This window comes from Capra hircus, chromosome 14 (genome assembly GCF_001704415.2).
Source record: "Capra hircus breed San Clemente chromosome 14, ASM170441v1, whole genome shotgun sequence".
Lineage (NCBI taxonomy): Eukaryota > Metazoa > Chordata > Mammalia > Artiodactyla > Bovidae > Capra > Capra hircus.
Genome location: NC_030821.1, coordinates 68,725,251 through 68,746,672, shown reverse-complemented (window position 1 = coordinate 68,746,672; position 21,422 = coordinate 68,725,251). Strand labels below are relative to the sequence as shown.

Genomic DNA, 21,422 nt, shown 5'->3' with positions numbered 1-21,422 from the left:
ACCACTGAGAGCTTGCTCCTGTTATTAGCCAGCGATTTGATTTCACTTTTCTGAGTTCCTGTTTCTCCACCATAATTTGAAGATTGTGACATCATAATGCTCAGCTCAAAAAATGGGAACTCTTCTGGATTGAAAAAACCCTCAGCAAAATCACCCAGCCTATTCTCTAATATACAGTAGGTGCTCACAGATGTTCATCTTTTCCCTTCTCCCACTGGACCCTCCTAAGAAGAAAATATTCTGGCCATCCATGATAAAGAGGTCATTACTGGCTCTTTTTTTCTGCTTAGTAAGGATAGGGTAGGGCTCCGGTATCTCATGTGTATTTCTCTGGCTTGCATACCCAGGCACACCCATCTACCAGGTTTTGTTTCCTTAACCTCAAGTTATGTAATGAGTAGGTGTAGGGCCCTGGATCCATTTCCACAGGGACCGGTTTCAAAATCCCTGCTGATTGCTCTATGTTGAGTGTGTGTATGAAAGAGAAAGGCCCACACATGTTTCCCACTTGAACCTCCCGGCCTGAATTAGGTCATGCAATCATTGCATTTTTCACCATTTCACAAGCTGCTGTTATGGCACAAAGAATAAGGCAAGAGCAGGGAGTTGCTTAACCTTGCCCTGTATTTACACATACATGTTGGCAGGGAAACCGTGACTCATTCCCCTCACTGGAATACAACGGGGAGGCCGGCTCTTAATGACTTTATTTTAAAAGGCTACTTTCCCTCACCTTCAGCTAAATCCTCTACAGCTGAACTTAATCTCTGGAAGTACAGGGCATGTTAGGAAGAGTATTAACCTGTTCTACCCCCTAGGGTACCATTGGGTAACATTTGGGGAATACACAGGCAGTATCCAAGGAACCCTCCCTAAAACTGTGGGAAGTGAAATTGACAAAAGCTGATGATTCAAAGACTGGTGATTGGTGACAGTGTCCTATAGAAGTTTCTACATACTATGGGCCAGGTGCTTTGTCTACATTTTCTCTAATCCTCATGTCAACCCAGCTCATCTTGTAACTGATGCTCAGTCATGTTAGGTAATTTCTCCAAAGTACCAATGTTAATAAGCAGCAGAGTTGGGACTCAAATCCAGACACATCCAGTGCCAAAGCTCCTGCACCTTGATCTGTGTGCCCCACCTCCTTGAAGTTGAAGTTGGGTGTTTTACTTCCCTATCACACATCTCCCTAGAACTGCCACTAGGCGTGGACATACCCCTCCTCTCTCTGCCACTTGTGTTCTCTATTCTAACATTCTGGACTTTAGCGAAGTCATATTTGTACAGAAGGCAGTTGAAAGAACATCAGCTTTTAACACTCCTTTTAAGATTCTGTTTCCTTGGTTACTTTTCCTGAGGTTTGGTTGTTTCTTCGATCTGGAAATTACCAATACAGTACCAATGCAAGAAGTATTTTACTTCTATTTTTATATTTTTAACCTAAGTCAGCCTAAGACAGCTTCTGTTGCATGCAACCATGGTCCCTAATGGGTGGACACTTTACCCACAGATAATAACTCGGCTGAATGCAGAAGTTCTACATCTGAAGACAGTAGTTCTTAGAAGTTAGCAAGCCCTAGTATCACCTGAAAGGGTTCAGAACACTGACAGCTGGGTCCAGCTCCAAAGTTTCTGATTCCAAAGATCTGAAATAAGGCCTAAGAATTTTTACTTCCAAAAAGTTCCTGATGCTGACATGGCTGGTTCAGGACCACACTTTGAGAACCACTGACAAGACATACAAACAAGTGTGCTCTGATAGTCTAGTGACTAGAAGTAATTGACAAGCATAGTTATGCTTCCATAATATCAGTTTCTTGAAAACTCTCAATAAAAATGTAATTCAGAATCTAACTTCCAGAACTCACATCCCCTCTATTCTCAAACTTATATATCCCTGGTATCTTTGAATATTTTGTCTTTTTTTGTAGAAGGCAAGATCCAAAGCTTTCTTTAAAAGTAGGATTTTTAAAATTGATACTTGACTTTTTCAAGCAGTATTAGGTTCATGGCAAAACTGAGAAGAAAGTACAGAGAGTTCCCATATGCTCACTGTTCCCACATATGCACAGCCTCCACCACTGTCAACATTTCTCACCAGAGCAGTGCATTTGTTAAAAGCCATAAACCTACAATGACATGTCATTATCGTCCAAAGTCCACAGTTTACCTGAGACTTCACTCTTGGTGGTGTACATTTTATGAGTTTTGACAAGTATATAATAAAATATATCCATTATTACAATATTATACAGAATGGTTTTGCTGTTCTATAAACCCTCTATGCTCCATTCATCCTTCCCTCCCTATTAACCCAGTGAAACTACTGATCTTTATACTGTCGCCCTGGTTTTGCCTTTTCCAGAATGTAATTTAATTGGAATCATCCAGTAAACAGGCTTTTCAGATTGGCTTTTCACTTAGTAATATGCGTGTAAGTTTCCTCCGTGTCTTCTCGCAGCTTGATAACTCTTTTAGCTCTGAATAATTTTCCATTGCTTGGATATGTCAGTTTATTTACCATTCACTTACTGAAGTACACCTTGGTTGCTTCCAGGTTCTGGCAATGACGAATAAAGCTGTTATAAACAGCCGAGGATTTTTGTATGGATAGAAGTGTTCAGTTCTTTTCGGTAAATATCAAGGTGAACCACTGCTGTATGGTAAGAGCACAGGTAGTTATGTAAGAAACTGCCAAACTATTTTTCAGAGTGGCTGCACAAACTATTGTGTTACCATTGGAAATGAACGAGAGTTCTTGTAGTCTCGTATCTTTGCCAGCATTCAAAGTTGCCAGTGTTTTGCGTTTCACTCATTCTTAGAGATATGTAGAGTTACTTCATTGTTGTTTTAATTTACAATACCGTAATGACATACAATGCTAAGCACCTTTTCATATGCTTCCTTGTCATCTGTATGTCTTCCTTGGTGAGGTGCCTATTAGGATCTGCAGCCCATTTTAAAATTGTTTTTATTTTATTATTGTCAAATTTTAGAAGTTTTTGTATATTTTGGATAACAGTTATTTATTGACGCGTCTTTTGCAAATATTTTCTCCCAGTTGGTGTCTTCTGATTAGCTTGACTTTGTCTTTCGTAGAGCAGAAGCTATGAATTTCAATGAATTCCAGCTTATCAATTATTTTTCTCATAGGTCATTTATTCAGTGTTGTATCTGAAAAGTCACCTAAATACCCAAGGTCAATTAGGTTTTCTCCTATATGCTGTATAAACTGAATACTTCTTTACCCTAAAAAAAATTTGTATATTGAAGTCCTGATCCCTAATATATTTGGAGTTTGGGCCTTTGGAAATTAATTAAGTTTAGATCAGGTCATGAGAGTTTGGACTCCCATAATGGGATTAGTGTCCTTATGCGAAGAGGAAAAAGAGACCATGTCTCCCTTTCTCTCTCTAACATGTGAGCAAACAGCAAGAAGGCAGATGTCCGCAAGCCAGGAAGAAGACTCTCTCCAGGAACTGAATATGCTGGCAGCTAGTCATGGACATTCCAGCCTCCATGACAAATAACTGTCTTTTAAATCTACAATATTTTGTTCTAGCAGTCTGAGCTAATCTTTGAGAACTTCTATAATTTTGAATTTTACATTTGAATTTTGAATTTTACATTCAGGTCTACATTCGAGCTGATTTTTGTGAAATATATAAAGTCTGTCAAAATTATATTTCTTTATATATTTAACATAGATGTTAAGTTGTTTCAGAACTGTTTATTGAAAACAGTACTTTACTCCGTTGTATTGCCTTTTATCCCTTGTCAAAGATCAGTTGACTGTATTTATGTGGGTCTGTTTTGGAGTTCTCATTCTGATACATTGATCTATTTCATCAATACCACACTGTTTTCATTACTATAGCTTTATAATAAGTCCTGAAGTCAGAGAGTATCAGTCTCCTGGGCTCTTCTTCAGCATTTAGTTAGGTTATTCTGGGTTTTTGCCTCTTCATGTAAACTTTAGAATCAGTTAGTTGATATACACAAAATAGTTTTCTGGTATTTTAATTAGGATTTCTTTAAATATATAGCTCAGTTTAGGAAGAAATTACATCTTGACATTTTGAGTCTTCCTCTCCATGAACATGGAATATCTTTTCATTTATTTTTTTTTCTTTAGTAGCTCTCATCAGGGTTTTGCAGTTTTCCTCATATGGATTTTGTACATATATTCTTAAATTTGTACCTAAATATTTCAATTTTGGGGGGTTGCTAATGTGAATTATAATGTGTTTTAGTTTCAAATTCCACTTTTCACAATGGCATATAGGAAAGTGATCAGCTTTTGTATACTAGCCTTGTATCCTGCAGCTTTCACATTATATAATCACTTATTAGCTACACGAGTGGGGTTTTTGTCAATTCTTTTAGATTTTCCACACAGTCATGACAGAGTTCTCAAGAAATGGAACAACATAATGGTTGAAAACATTAGTTCATGCTAAAAGTAAATTAATGCATTACAGAAAACTTGGAACCTTTTTTTCTTTTGAGTACTTGCTGTGTTCTGTGAACTACCACTTTATTAGTATCTTCCAACTGAACCCTGTTGACAACTTTCTGATATATGGCTGCTATTGTCTTTGTTGTATACGTAATAACTTGATGAGACAATAATTAATATGCCTCAAGACATAGAGTTAATAAGTGTAGTACCAAGAATCTCGTTGGGATAGTCTGATTTCAGGGCTATACTTCTAACAGCTGTAAAATACTGACTTTCATCATACCCATGCATCTTTCTACCACCCCACTCCACCCCATAAAATAATTAACAATATGTTATTTATGTGCATGTGCTTAGTCGTGTCCAACTCTTTTCAACCCATGGACTGTAGTCTACCAGCCTCCTCTGTCCATGAGATTTTCCAGATAAGAATACTGGAGTGGGTTGTCATTTTCTTCTCCAGCAATATGTTATGCTTCCTCTAATCTTTGTTTTCCTGTAAACCAATAAAAGAGATGAAGGGAAAAAGTACCTAAAGTGCCATTAATAGCATTAATGGGCATGATGAAATCATTTATGTATTTAAAAATATATATTGAGCATCAGCCTTGTGCCAGGCACTGTTGCAGGGATGAAGCAATAGATAAAAATCTCTTCCCTATTGGGCTTGCATGCTTAGTTCCTTTAGTCTTGTCCAATTCTTTGCAACCCCATGGACTGCAGCCCGCCAGGCTCCTCTGTCCATGGAATTTTCCAGGTAAGAATACTGGAGTGGGTTCCCTATTTCCAGGGGATCTTGCCAACCCAGGGATCAAACCCACATCTCTTATGTCTCCTGAAGTGACAGCGTGGGGGGCAGCAGTTGTTTTACTTTTGGTTTTTAACTTAGAAACATTAAAAAGTTGTAGCCTGGGTGGTTATCAAATTCATTTTGAAAATATACAGTTCACTTCAGTTCAGTTCAGTCGTTCAGTCGTGTCGGACTCTTTGCAACCCCATGAATCACAGTACGCCAGGCCTCCCAGTCCATCACCAACTCCCGGCGTTCACTCAGACTCATGTCCATCGAGTCCGTGATGCCATCCAGCCATCTCATCCTCGGTCGTCCCCTTCTCCTCCTGCCCTCAATCCCTCCCAGCAACAGAGTCTTTTCCAATGAGTCAGCTCTTCACATGAGGTGGCCAAAGTACTGGAGCTTCAGCTTTAGCATCAGTCCTTCCAAAGAAATCCCAGGGCTGATCTCCTTCAGAATGGACTGGTTGGATCTCCTTGCCGTCCAAGGGACTCTCAAGAGTCTTCTCCAATACCACAGTTCAAAAGCATCAATTCTTCGGTGCTCAGCCTTCTTCACAGTCCAACTCTCACATCCATACATGACCACAGGAAAAACCATAGCCTTGACTAGACGGACCTTAGTTGGCAAAGTAATGTCTCTGCTTTTGAATATGCTATCTAGGTTGGTCATAACTTTTCTTCCAAGGAGTAAGCGTCTTTTAATTTCATGGCTTCAGTCACCATCTGCAGTGATTTTGGAGCCCCCAAAAATAAAGACTGACACTGTTTCCACTGTTTCCCCATCTATTTGCCATGAAGTGATAGGACCGGTTGCCATGATCTTCGTTTTCTGAATGTTGAGCTTTAAGCCAACTTTTTCGCTCTCCTCTTTCACTCTCATCAAGAGGCTTTTTAGTTCCTCTTCACTTTCTGCCATAAGGGTGATGTCATCTGCATATCTGAGGTTATTGATATTTCTCCCAGTAATCTTGATTCCAGCTTGTGTTTCTTCCAGCCCAACATTCCTCATGATGTACTCTGCATATAAGTTAAATAAGCAGAGTGAGAATATACAGCCTTGACGTACTCCTTTTCCTATTTGGAACCAGTCTGTTTTTCCATGTCCAGTTGTGGCCCTAATTAAAAAATAATAATAATAATACAAACTATGTACCCTCAGGCAGCTTACAGTGAATATTAGGGACAAGTTAAATCAGCAGCAATTTATATAGTGCTGTCTTCTGGGAACAGATATGAGGATGAGATTGCTTGGAAAATACGTTGCTGAGAGAACTACAGAAGATGTGTTTAACTATGATGAGTTGATGTCAACCTTTAAAAATCTATAGAAAAATTTAAAAAATCTATTAAAAAAAGGACAAACAACTGACCACTTCAAATATCTCATACTTCATTACGTTTGCAGAGAGGGCCCCATTCTAATTTCTCAGTAACTATTCCTCCAATACCTAGTCTTACTGTTTGATCTCTCTAGCTTAGTCAGAGCCATCAAAGGATGTAATTCTAGACAACAAGTATATTTCAGACAACCAACAGAGCTGGGAAGATGACTTCAGCTTTAAGTTATCTTTGCACTCACCAAACATCCTGTTTCCTGGGGTAGAGCTTAAAAAGGTCTCCATTACTTAACAGTTATTTTTCTGTAACATTTTTTATGTGGGTTTCCCACTAGTAAATTCAATGGCACAGTGATTTAGGGAATGATATGAATTCTGCAGGAACATCACTACTAATGACAACAACCAATCAAAATCAGCAAAGACAAAATACCAGTCATTCCAGATTACATCTTAAAAGTAAAGGTCAGGAAAGAAAGATGTCTCTGGATAGAGTAGAGTTTCCTGTATTGAAGGAAATATGTCCTCTGAGTTGAGTATATTATATTAAAAAGTTACCATTGTTATTGGCATTAAGACTGGCACACCCAAGATCATTTCAAGGCATCTGTATGCTGGGGGAAGGAGGGCAAGAGGAGAATGTGGGTTATTTTTGTTTGTTTATTTTAATATCTGTGTATTAAAGTCAAGAACAGTAGGTGATATAAGTTTAAAAGATACATTAAAGTAATGAACCAACTATTGTATCCCAATCGATTCATGCTAAGGACGGTATTCTACAGCAAGAAACAAAAAGAGTATTAAGTAGTCTGTTGTAGCATTATATATAATACCACAAACTGAAGGTTCTAAGTAGCTTACAAATTATGGTAGACTATGTAGTTTAAGGAAAATAGTCACGAAGACTATGAAATCGTGAGGAAATGTTTGCAACACAATGTTAAAATAGCAAATCATATATTGAAAATAAGTAAAATGGGATTACATTCAAACATTGAGATAGAAATAAACAAAGACAGTAGCATTAAGATGGTGAGACAATGTCTTCTTGCTAAAAACATCTCCTTAATGCTATTGTTTTATATTTTAGAGACACATAAAGAGGGAGAAATAGAGACATACTGACTAAAACAAAGTCTTGGAGGGAGAATTTAAATTTCATTCTCCCCTAAAATGCACCACATGGAGCAAAATAAACTTTTCAGAGGTAAGGGGGAAAATGGCTGACCAACGTAAAAATCACGTAATTGCTGGTGATGTTCAATTCTGGCATGATTAGTTCTGTATTGAGATGAGAAAACACTCTTCTGCCTGCCTCAGAAATTCAGACACTTAGTGTGGACAACTATTTCTCTAACCATATGGTTCTGAATGAGTCATCTTAGCCCAGGCCTTCAGCAGCCTTGGAGTAAAGTGATCTCACTGCAGCAAATGTCAAGGCCAGAGCGACTGAACAATTCACTTGTTTATGTCATGCTACATCATCTCTGGATTGCATTAGTCTCCTTCTCGCCACTTAGGGTCTTGAGATTAAGGTTCTACTCGGAAAAATAATGAGAAATGGGAATGGAGTATTCCAGATGGCGCCATTGTTATTTTATTTTTCTTGATAGTGAAGCAAATAAAACAAAATGCTTATTTCTGATGTGATTTTCTTAGTGGATCCAGATGTCAAGTGCCAATATTTCGGGTTACTGAGGTCCTCCTGTCCTTTATTGCCTTCAATAAAATCAGCTCAAGACTTGACATCTCACAGAGATAGAAAGTCAAAGTTCTCTCCACCCTTCCCCAACTATTTCTTGGACCATCAAGGGGTGATTAGGTCTTCAGAAATTACACCTCTAATTGCCTTAGTCCCATTTTCTGTGATTTTTTTTTTCTTCTACTCTGTGTCTTACCTCTTTCTAATAATGTCTCTTTTGGGTCCTGTAGAATTTAAATGCTCCTCCCTTTCAATAGGCTTAACTGACATTTTAGTGCAGTAGACACAGAAGCAGGAAACATCTCACAGTTCACCACAATAGACCACTTAGGCAGTTTCAGTCAGTTCACTCACTCAGTCGTGTCTGACTCTGCAAGCCCATGGACTGCAGCATGCTAGCCTTCCCTGTCCATCACCAACTCACAAAGCTTACACAAACTCATGCTCATCGAGTTGTGATGCCATCCAACCATCTCATCCTCTGTCATGCCCCTCTCCTGCCTTCAACCTTTCCCAGCATCGGAGTCTTTTCCAATGAGTCAGTTCTTCACATCAGGTGGCCAAAGTATTGGAGTTTCAGCTTCAGCATCAGTCCTTCCAATGAATATTCAGGACTGATTTTCTTCAGGATGGACTGGTTGGATCGCCTTGCAGTCCAAGGGACTCTCAAGAGTCTTCTCCAATACCACAGTTCAAAAGCATTAATTCTTCAGTGCTCAGCTTTCTTTATACTCCAACTCTCACATCCATACATGACTACTGGAAAAACCATAGCTTTGACAAGATGGACCTTTGTTGGCAAAGTAATGTCTCTGCTTTATAATATGCTGTCTAGATTGGTCATAACTTTTCTTCCAAGGAGCAAGCGTCTTTTAATTTCACAGCTGTAGTCACCATCTACAGTGATTGTGAAGCCCAAGAAAATAAAGTCGGTCACTGTTTCCATTGTTTCCCCATCTATTTGCCATGAAGTGATGGGATCAAATGCCATGATCTTCGTTTTCTGAATGTTCAGCTTTAAGCCAACTTTTTCACTCTCCTCTTTCACTTTCATCAAGAGGCTCTTTAGATCTTCTTCACTTTCTGCCATAAGGGTGGTGTCATCTGCATATCTGAGATTATTGATATTTCTCCTGGCAATTTTGATTCCAGCTTGTGCTTCATCCAGTCCAGCATTTCACATGATGTACTCTGCATATAAGTTAAACAAGCAGGGTGACAATATACAACCTTGATGTACTCCTTTCCTTATTTGGAACCAGTATTTGTTCCATGTCTAGTTCTAACTGTTGCTTCTGAACCTGCATACAGATTTCCCAGGAGGCTGGTCAGGTGGTCTGTTATTTCCATCTCTTGAAGAATTTTCTACAGTTTGTTATGATCCACACAGTCAAAGGCTTTGGCATAGTCAATAAAGCAGAAGGAGATGTTTTTCTGGAGCTCTCTTGATTTTTCTTTGATCCAATAGATTTGATCTGTTTGATCTCTGGTTTATCTGCTTTTTCTAAATCTAGCTTGAACATCTGGATGTTCTTGGTTCACATACTGTTGAAGCCTGACTTGGAGAATTTTGAGCATTACTTTGTTAGCATGTGAGATGAGTGCAATTGTGCAGTAGTTTGAACATTCTTTGGCATTGCCTTTCTTCAGGATTGTAATGAAAACTGACCACAAGAGACAGCTTAATGTAGGCTATTAGCTACCTCAGTTTCTCTGTCTCTGGGTCAATCCAGCTCTGGGGAACTTGTTACTGGCTACTACATCTCCTTAGTGCACGGCTTCCCACTGTTCTGCTTTTCTACCTTAGTTTCCACATTCCTCATCTTTTTGGGTCCCTTTAACCGATCTACTTGGACTCTCTTGAAGTTAAAAATTCTTATGTCAACTTTACACAACAATTTGAATTTCTCTGTATTACTGTTCCACCCACTAGATCATTCCATAAGCTCTCTTACATAAGTAGACGGGCTGAGAAAGTCCCAAATCACCAAGTCCTGGAAACTGTTTCCTTAAGAGTCTTCCTGCAATCTCGCTCTCTCCTTTCCCCCACATTTTAATATGAGCAGCAAGATAAAACAAAATTAAACTTTCAACATTTTGCTTGGAAACTTGATCAGCTAAATTTCCAAGTTTATTACTTGCAAGTTTTGTTTTCCATGTAACTTTAAGGCACAACTCTGCTATTAAACATGTTCTTATTTTATAGTTCTGAAGGTTAAAAATCTGAAATGGTCTTATTCAGCTAAAACCAAGATGTTGATGGTGATGCATAGTTTTTGGAGCTTTAGGAGACAATTGAGCTCTTTGCCTTTTCCGGTTTCTAGAGGCTGCCCATATTCCTTGGCTTATGGTCCCCTTCCATCTTCAAAGCCAGCAATGGCTGCTTGAGTCTTTCTCCAGCCCTCTGGCACTGCCTCTCCTGCCTACCTCTTTCACTTATAAGAACCCTTGTGATTATATTGGACCCACCCAGATAATACAAGACTCTCTTCCCATTCAAATCAAACATTTAACAACTTTAATTCCATCTGCAACCTTAAAACTTCCTTGCCATGTGACACAAGATCTCTACAGGTCCTAAACATGGATATTAAGGGAGACCAATATCCTGCTGACCACACTAGTCTCTGCATAATTTCTGGAAAAACAGTAATTATCTAATAATTGATGGTTATTGTCACTATTATTTGATAAATAATTATTGAATACCTACATAGAGCAATCAATGAATTAGAAGCACAGCAGAGACTTATATTTTATTCTTGTCCTCCTGAAGTTTACAATCTAACAAAACATGTAGCTTATTGAATAAACAATTTAAATACAGGGTGGTTAGGACTGAAGGGTGGGGAGAACCATGGAAACACATAGGGAAAGTATCTCATCTATGCAGAGCTGCTAACAGTAGAGTTTCAAAAGGTGGAAATAAAAAGAATATATCTGAAGGTTAAGTTAGGTAAAAGAGGGCATGATATGTGGATAGACAATAATCAAGACCAACTTACGTAGAGAAAATTAAAGAAAAGTGGGGCTAAATTATAGCAAGAGGGTGTAGGAATGGTAGGGGAGAGGTAAGCATAAGCCATATCAGGAAGAGCCTCTAAATTTCATTAAATACTTTAGACTTCAATTTATAGGCAATAGGGAGACCTGTATGGAGTTTTAATCCTTGATGTGAATAGGTTTCCATTTCAAATTCATCAATTTATCGACAAACTAGGGGACCTCCTGAAGATTCTATTAAATAAGAAATAATAAAAATATAACTACAAAATCATATATGCATGAATATTGAGAAACCCACATTTAATTAACTCATAAATACTGATACTACTGATGTACTGAACTTATACTTCTACCAATAAAGATATTATACAACAAGACTTGTTGGATGCAGGTAAAGCAGCATTCAGAGGAAACTTCAGCCCAAAATGCTTGTATTAGAAAAAAGAAACAGTAGAAAATTAACAAGGTAGATATCTAATGCAAGAGTCTAGAAAGAAAATGAGAAAACTAAAGAAAGAAAATAATAAAGATGTGTCAATGGAAGTGATGCTTCAAGGAAAGATACATTTTCTGGGAATATGGCTATCATCTTCCATGGCTACCTACACTGCAGAGATGTGCTTCACCCAAGGTCATGTACCTTCTTGGGCAGCTCACATCCAATGACTACAGAATACATAGACCCAGCCATTTTGGTCCAGTGGACTACTGAAGGACTCTGAAAGACCACTTTATCTCCCTTTGGGGATGGTGGAGTCTCTGATGAAGCTGGAATTGCTTCTGACTATCTCCCTTTGCCCAATCCTTCTTCTTTTCTCCTTGCACAGAAGTAGATTTCTAGGTTACTCCCTGGGAAATTTTGGCACAGTCAATTAGGAAATTTATAAATAATAACAGGACTCAATGAAGTCAAAGGTGATTCATTAAAAAAAAAAAAAAAACTAATAAAATGAAGAAACGCCTAGCAAAAATTGGTCAAATTTGAATAGGGGAATGCGTGTCCCCCCAAATTTATGTTAAAATTCTAATTTTCAAGGTGATGGCATTAAAAAGTGGGGCCTTTGAAGTGATCAGGTCATAAGGGCAGAACCCTTATAATTGAGATTAGTGCTCTTATGAAAGAGAACTCAGAGCGCTCTCTTGTCCCTTCTATGACATAAAGATACAGTGAGAAGCCTGTGACCCAGAAGAGGCCCTCACCTGACCTTGCTGGCACCTTGATCAAATTCTCAGCATCAAAAACTGTGAGAAATACATTTCATTTCTTTTATAAGCTACTCAATCTATAGTATTTTGTTATAGCAACCCAAATGGATTAAGACAAGAGGACACAAATGCAATTATTAAAGAGATTTAAAAGATAATGGGAATAAGAACAGCTATATATTAATAAACATTACAGTCTAGATAAAATAGACATATCCTTAAAATATGCATAGATAAAACTCCTATAATATATCCCTATAAATGCATAGATAAAAAAGACATATATCTACAGAGTTTATAAAACCTTATGCAACAAGCAGAAAAGCTAATTATTTCTATGAACATTAAAGAAACCAACCCAGTAGTTTCAAACCTCATTACAAAGAAAACATCAGGTCAGTTGCTTATGTGGATAAATTTTACCAAATATTCAAGGAACAAATACTTCTAATCTTAAACAGTTTCTTCAGAACAAATAAAAATAAAGGCCTAGAATAATGTTGATAATGACACAACAAAACTAAAAGAATAAAGAAAAATTACAAGCTATGTCACTCATGAACATAAGTGCAAAAACTAAACAAAATACGTCAACCTAATTCAATAGTATATAAATATAAGAATATATCATGAAGAACTAATTTTTTCCTCTGGAAATCAAAGTTGGTTTAACATTAGAAGATTAATTAAATACTATATCATATGACTAGATTAAAGGGAAAAATCCTATGATTATCTTAATGGATGGAGAATACTTATTGATGTTTTAAAATCCATTCATGACAAACTTAAAAACACAAAAGAGAAGTTTCATATCTCAGTAAAGGGTATTTACCAAAAATGTAAGGCAAACATCAGGTCAGGAGCTGTTTCAATTATATACATAACATAGTTGGTGTCTTACATTAGACTGATGGCTTGTGTTTGGTGTGGTGACAGAAAATGGGGAAAAAATGGACATAAGGAAATTTATCACCTCCTTATTGGAAAAGACTCATCCTGTATATTTTCTGAGTAGCACCTCACCCAGGGCTCTGCACATAATAAATTTCCAAGACATGACTATTGACTGATAGGTGAAGGAGTGTCGTAAGATACTATGATCATTTCAGAATGGTGTAGCTTAGGGATTGCTATACCTTCCAGCAGATTCTTGCTTGGAGTTGTATTATGGTCACAATCCAGCCAAAGTGCTCATGTATCAATCATTACACCTTTTACATTCAGCTGCTGAAAGAACTCATTTGTCCAAAAACTCAAACTAGCTTTCTCTAAATTTGTTGCATTGTTTGAATAGTACCCATAATAACAGATTGCTCTAAATGACACATTTTTTCCAGTGATTAAAAAATACTAGAAAAGCACTTGACTTTAATGGGCCTTATGAGATGGAGTAATCAAAGTACTAGATAAAGTCTGAAGGGGATGGGCTTTTAGTCCTGCCCTGGTTATTAATAACCAGTAACGTGACCTTTGATGGGATTCAAAATTTTAGGTCCCTATATTCTATTCTGAAATGTACTACATGATTTACTTATTCATTCAACAAATTAAGAACTATTACATTATATCAGGCATTATGTTCTTCCCTATGCTATTCAGATGATGGGAAAATCCTTACTAATAGGATATATGAAAAGTGCACTGTGAAAGTAACTTGCTACATAGAAAGCTGGTAGATTCGGGCAGTGAAAGAATCCAATAACTACTGATTGATCAAATAAGTCTCAGTCACTTCTTATGTATTCAGTATTTGCACAATGCTAAGTTCTAGGGGGATGCTGCAAAAATAGAGTCAAGTACTAAATTCAATACAAGATCAGTCTTTCTTTTCAATACAGAAGAATGGATCCTGGTCTGCCTTAACTTGAACAAGTGTACAACCTTGAACAAATCACCCAATCATCTTCTTATGAGTTCCTGAAACAGATCTTATAACAAAAACCTGGAGCAGTGAGTTTATTTGGAATTTGATCCCAAATAACAGAGAGAATGGGGAAAGTGAGATAGGAGAAGAAAGACAAAGCAATAAAGAGTGTCCCAATGAGCCATTACCACTGTGGGCCTCTGGTGCTCAATGTTTCCGGAGACCATCTCAGTAATCCTGTAAAATGCAGCTCAGAAACGATCTGCCAAGAGACGAGGCAGCTGGGCTATTTATCTACAGGTTCTTTTCTCTCACTGTGTGAGAGCTGCCCCTGGCACTTTAAGGCTGCCTTGCCTGAGAATGGAAAAGTACCTGGAGTGAGAAGTTGTCAGCTTTGGGTGAGCTCAGCGGTAATGCGGAGTTGGAACTCAACAGTATCTTTTGTAGGAACCAATGTCAATTCTGATATTCTGGTTTATAAATAAAAATTTCTGAAGCATTACAGGACAGCTGTGGCATTAACATGGCCTATGTCCATTTGTTTTGAAGAAGGAATGTTTGCTCTAAATGCTTTGGGAAAAGGGTGATGGCTACGAAAAATATGCAGCTGTATGGTTCTCAGGACTCATGAATCCTATGACCTGGGAAGCAGGAGGTATAAGCCTGTCTTGTCTTCATAATCTCCTTTGAGCACTGTCCAAGAGAAGATTTTGATAAGGACTTGATGAAAGAGGGCAAGTGGGAAAGTATGGGTTCATTGCAAATGTTTATTTAACTCAGATACTTCAAAAGCATTTATTGGAGAAACATTTGCAGATTCATGTCAGATGAATCAACATCCTTCACCCATATCAGAGTCATAGCCTGGGGGAGTGAATATAGTTAGTTAACCTGTAGTTCACATGGTACGAGACCTATTTGAAAAGCTTTGACAATCCAGAGTCAAGTTCCTGGGCTATAGTTCCCATTCTGATGCGGGAAGGGCAAACCTGAGCTGTGGTTGGTGAAGGGCAGTGGTTCTCAAATCTGAGTGTTCACCAGCATCATTTAGAGGGCACTTTACAACATAGATAACTGGGACTCAATCCCCAAATTTCTGATTTAGTGTGTATAGAGCGGGGCCCCCAAATCAGCATCTCTAATTAAAATTCCCGGGTGATGCTGATGGTACTGGTCCAGGGATCAGTTTGAGAACAAATGCTTCAGAAGAAATGAGTCATGAATGAATGGGGCAAGGCAGGGGTGGAGGTCACCAAGGGCTCTGCTGAGAACTCAATTATAAATCTGCAGCGCAAACTCATGACTTCTTCTTGGTCTCCAAAGATGTCACTGCATGTTCATAATCTCAAAGGACATTTCTATTTACTTTCCATTCTGCATTTTGCCCATTCCTAACCCATGACACTGTGGTGTTGGAGAAGACTCTTGAGAGTCCCTGGGACTGCAACCAGTCCATTCTAAAGGGGATCAGTCCTGGGTGTTCTTTGAAAGGACTGATGCTAAAGCTGAAACTCCAATACTTTGGCCACCTCATGCGAAGAGTTGACTCATTGGAAAAGACTCTGATGATGGGAGGGATTGGGTCAGGAGGAGAAGGGGAAAACAGAGGATGAGATGGCTGGATGGCATCACCAACTCGATGGACAAGAGTTTGGGTGAACTCTGGGAGCTGGTGATGGACAGGGAGGCCTGGCATGCTGCAGTTCATGGGGTCGCAAAGAGTCGGACACGACTGAGCGACTGAACTGAACTGAACCAATGACACACAACTTTACCACACCACAGGATTCATATTAGCTTTCTGAAGCAAGTCAGTGCTTGGCAGAAAAGGGTGGATTTCACTGACAACCAGACTTTGCATGGAAGAAATATACAAGGGTTAAAAATGAAGAGAAGAGAGAAAGAAGAAGGGAAGGGAGGAGTAAAAGGAAAGACAGGCAAGAAGGACATACTATGAATATACTTTATGTTCTAAGAGCTCTGCTTTGAAAATTCACATACTTCAGAACGTTAAAGCCTCACAAATAGTCTGCCATTTATTATTATTCCCAAGAGGAAAACAAGGTTTAAACAGATTACAGGATTTTCCCAAGTAGATAAGACTTGTAAGAGGCACAAGCAAGACTGAAAGCTAGAGGCATTCAATTCCAAGTCTAGTGAGATGTCTACTGTCCTCCACCGCTGGAAAAATTGGAGGAATCTTACATTATTTGGAATTGCAAAGGGAAGTCACACGGGTGCAGCAGTGATTGCCTCAAATGTTCTAAGGAGTCTTGTATTTAAAATCTTGGTGTCATCTATGGCCCTTCTTCCTGGCTCCTTGAACTTGAGATAAACCCTGGGTAACTTTCACAGTGTTGTTACAGAAATGAGGTAGTAACTGTGTAACTCCCTGCCTTTGTATATGTTAATCTCACTACCTGGGAGGCTCTCTCCAATTCTAGGTATACGTTATTATGTTGCAGATACACTGGGAATAGTGCTCTTGTTCCAGGCAGAGATCCCTCACTGCAGGGCTTCTCAGAATGCCCAGGAAGATGAACCTGGGGACACAGACCTACTAATGCTGAAGCCTAGGGAGACCTTAGCCTAGTCTGGATGGGGCCATGATATAACCCAATGGCTTGACAACTGATGGCATGCAACCCAGAGAAACACCACCATTCCATTAGAAAGTGCCTATCAAATGATGAAATGGTGATTTTAAAGTGGTTATTTTTCTGTTCCAATTTTAAAACTTCTACACAAACACCTCTACCTTCCTCTCTTTAAGACAGGCCACTGTCAATATTTGTTGTTAGTTAATTTATCCTGGCAGTATGCAGAGTTCAAAAGAAACACACAAGAGCGAGAACTACAAGGGGGACTGCTTTCACTGAAAGACAGGGGCAATTCCTAGCACTTGTCCTTACACAGACATCGGATGATCTTGCTAAGGCATCCGGATCCCCTTTGATGGCATTAAATCAGAGATGGGACAAACGGTTAAAGAGCATACTGTGGAGAACTGGGTAAGTGCATGGCTCTTTGCACCTTGTAGTCCAGGCTGAGTGTTTGGAAACACGGGATCCAGGGAGAGATGAGAGTCATAAGAGGGATCCATCACTAACCTCTTGGGATACCCTAGTCATTTACCTTCAGCTACACCCTATTTTGGCAGCCCACTCCAGTAATCTTGCCTGGAAAATCCCATGGATGGAGGAGCCTGGTGGGCTGCAGTCCATGGGGTCGTGACGAGTAGGACATGACTGAGTGACTTCACTTTCACTTTTCACTTTCCTGCATTGTAGAAGGAAATGGCAACCCACTCCAGTGTTCTTGCCTGGAGCATCCCAGGGACAGAGGAGCCTGGTGGGCTGCCGTCTGTGGGGTCGCACAGAGTCGGACACAACTGAAGAGACTTAGCAACAGCAGCAGAAGCAACACCCTATTTTAGATGAGGAACAGGTACTAGTTCAATATCACCCAGACCCTGGAAAGACACTAGACTGAAACAAGAAATAGCCTCTTTGAACTAGTAAGTAAACACATACTACAAAAGTGCACCTCTCCAGATTAGGCAGCTTTTCTAAGTACAAACCACAACCACATTTTAAACCTAACTCATAAATGATATTCAAATATGTGGTTCCTTACATGGTCCAAATGGGAATTAAGAAGAACATGAAAGGGGATAGGAAGGGTAGGGATTTGCAATACAATTTGTTTGAAGCTTATTTGCATAGAGAAAAAAGAGATTTGCCTGTGAAGTCCCTGACACATGTAAAGCAGAATGCCACTCTTATTAAAATTGGGTGATCTGATCTGTAAATTAAAACAATGATACCATTTTTTAAATATGATTCAACACAGATTTTTTTTTTCTTTTAACAATAAGGCTCAGTGATGGTAAACTTAAAATCCGGGTTCACCTTACTTATGTAAATTAGAATAAGACTGCACACTGACAGGAATGCAGCATTTAATGAAGTTTAAAAAAAAATCCAAAGCTCCCTCAGTGAAAGAATTCAGACACTAAAACATTAAAAATTGAGTTCTAGGAGCAAGGGGACCCAGGATTATCTCAAGTCACAGGGAAAATGGTGGAAAATTCATTGCCAGAAAGAGCAAGGGGACCCAAGATTATCTCAAGTCACAGGGAAAATGGTGGAAAATTCACTGCCAGAAAGAGCGATTTATGGCTTTGTTTTTTTCTTAAGCTCCCAATCTGGCTTCACACTGTATTTTGTGTGGGCTTTCATTCTTACATCTTGGATAAACTCCTTAGACTTAACCTATCAGCCTCAAAAGTATTGAGCTGTTGCACTGCTTGGGTACCTCCTCATTACTATAGTCATCAGTTCCGTTCAGTTCAGTTCAGTCGCTCAGTCGTGTCTGACTCTTTGCGACCCCATGGACTGCAGCACACCAGGCCTCCCTGTCCATCACTAACTCCCAGAGTTTGCTCATATTCCATGTCCATTGAGTCAGTGATGCCATCCAACCATCTCATCCTCGGTCGTCCCCTTCTTCTCCCACCTTCAATCTTTCCCAGCATCAGGGAAATGAGTCAGTTCTTCTCAGGTGGCCAAAGTATTGGAGTTTCAGCTTCAGCTTCAGTCCTTCCAATGAATATTCAGGAATCGGTCACATGTTCTTAATTGGAATAAACATGATGAGTATCTCTCTCCACTTAGTTCCATTCAAACAATCACAGGTAACTAGGCCAAAAATCAACAACGGAAGGAATACCAAGAAGAGGCCATTCCAGCACTGAGAGATATTCCTATTAGTGAAGTAAACCAAATGTTCTTTCTTGCAGTCAAAGAACTTTATACCAAAAACTGAATTGTATGTGGAGCAATATCAATCATTTATTACAAAATTTTATAGTTTTACTATAAAAATAGTTCCTAATGGACAGAATAAATAAAATATTGCATCACCATATGGCAAAAAAAAAATCGAGTTCCACATAAAAGGGGCTTACAATTTGAAGACCACACTCTCCTATCCTGGAAAGCATTCTAGAACAAAATGCTTGTCTTCTTATACATGAACATGTGTGTCTATGTGTGAAAAGCATATTTGTGGCAAAACTAGATGGCAGAGCAAAAAGGAGTCATTTTAGAATGACCCAAAGAGGTATTCACTAGGAGTCCCAAACAAAAGTATAAGCAATAGAGTAAGAGGGATACAGAAACAGAAAACCAGAACCTGGGGAAATGGGGGAGATGACAGAGGGCATCTCTGTCAGCTGACAGCAGTGTTTAATGATGGGTTTGGTAGACGGGCATGCCTGGGTTCCCACTCACACCACTTGCTGGTCATACTGACTAAGAAAAGCTATTTCATTGCCCAGAACCTTGGCTGTTTTATTGGTAGAATAGGGAAAACAATAACCACATTATGGAGTTATTGTGAGATTTAACTGAAATAATATAGGTAAGGTATCTTGCACAATTCCCCGCACTTAAGTGGTTAATAAATACAGACTAGTGCTTATTGGGGATAGGTTGGAGAGGTGGGGCAGGTGGGAAACAGATGCCTACAGGGCAAATGCAAACAAAATCCATTTTTTGAACTTTGCTTTCAGTGCCATCAGTTCATGTGGAAAAATGTAGGCTGATAACCCTAAGATAAAAGGCCCAGAGAGCATACTTCGAAGTTGAAATAAAATTACTCACACAAACACAATTATTTTGTATAAATGTCTGCCACATGGTAAACATGCAACAATTCAGAGCCCTTATTTTTATTAAGAAACTATCTCTCACCTTATGTTTATAACTGACATTAATTAGCATGCTGGAAAATGGTTTTATTGTGAATATACAAGTTCCAACAAGGAAAGTTAAAAAAATAATAATAATAAACATGAAAAAATATCCAACAAAAAACATGAAGCAATGATGCCATTTTTTACATGGTGCAACATAATTTTATTTTTCCTTTTAATGATAAGCCCTAGTGATGCTAAGTGGTCAGATAACAAATAAACTTAATTATTTGTTATTTGAGTATACGTTACTATTGGGAAAACAGATAAAAATGACCCTTTAAAAAGACATTTAGCAATATGTATTAATAATAAGAGCCTTCAAGTGTTCAAAACCTTTACCTGTAATTCCATTTCTTAAGACCTAACCTATGAAAATAACTAAAAATACAGGGAAATCTATATAAACGTGACTCTGTGACATCCTTTCCAAATGTAAATAATGGAAAACAACCTAAGCAGTGAACAGAGGAAGAATAGTTGCTTATGCAGTTTTAACTTATCATTTTTATTCAATGACGTATTAGACAGCTATTAAAAATAATGCCAATAAAAAGCTTAAAATAACATATTAAAAGCTTATAACCTGTACTGTCATGTTAAGGATAAAAGCAGAATATAAAAGTGTTTAAATAACAGGGTCACAGTATATAAAACAACGTACTAATAACTAAAAGAAAATACACTAATTTGATCATGATTGAGTATGTTAGCAATTTTTCTTCCTGGTTTTATATATTGCAATGTTTTTCCATAACAAAAGTAATTTTTGTAAAATAGTGATAAAATTCCAATGAGATTTCTCTTAAACATTCTAGCAGCAAGATTCTCTAGTACAGGAGTCAGAGAACTATAGTTCTTGGATCAAATTCAATATGACACTTGCTTTTGTAAATAAAGTTTTATTAGCACACAGTTTCACTATTTAATTGATGTATAGTTTACAGCAAAGAATGCTCAAACTGCCACACAATTGCACTCATCTCACACGCTAGTAAAGTAATGCTCAAAATTCTCCAAGCCAGGCTTCAGCAATATGTGAACCGCAAACTTCCAGATGTTCAAGCTGGTTTTAGAAGAAGCAGAGGAACCAGATATCAGATTGCCAACATCTGCTGGATCATCAAAAAAAGCAAGAGAGTTCCAGAAAAACATCTATTTCTGCTTTATTGACTCTGCCAAAGCCTTTGACTGTGTGGATCACAATAAACTGGGGAAATTCTGAAAGAGATGGGAATACCAGACCATCTGACCTGCCTCTTGAGAAACCTATATGCAGGTCAGGA

General features: G+C 38.4%; 1 pseudogene; it reads left to right on the top strand.

The window, feature by feature from the left end:
- LOC106502829 lies at nucleotides 18,522-19,205 on the top strand (annotated as a pseudogene).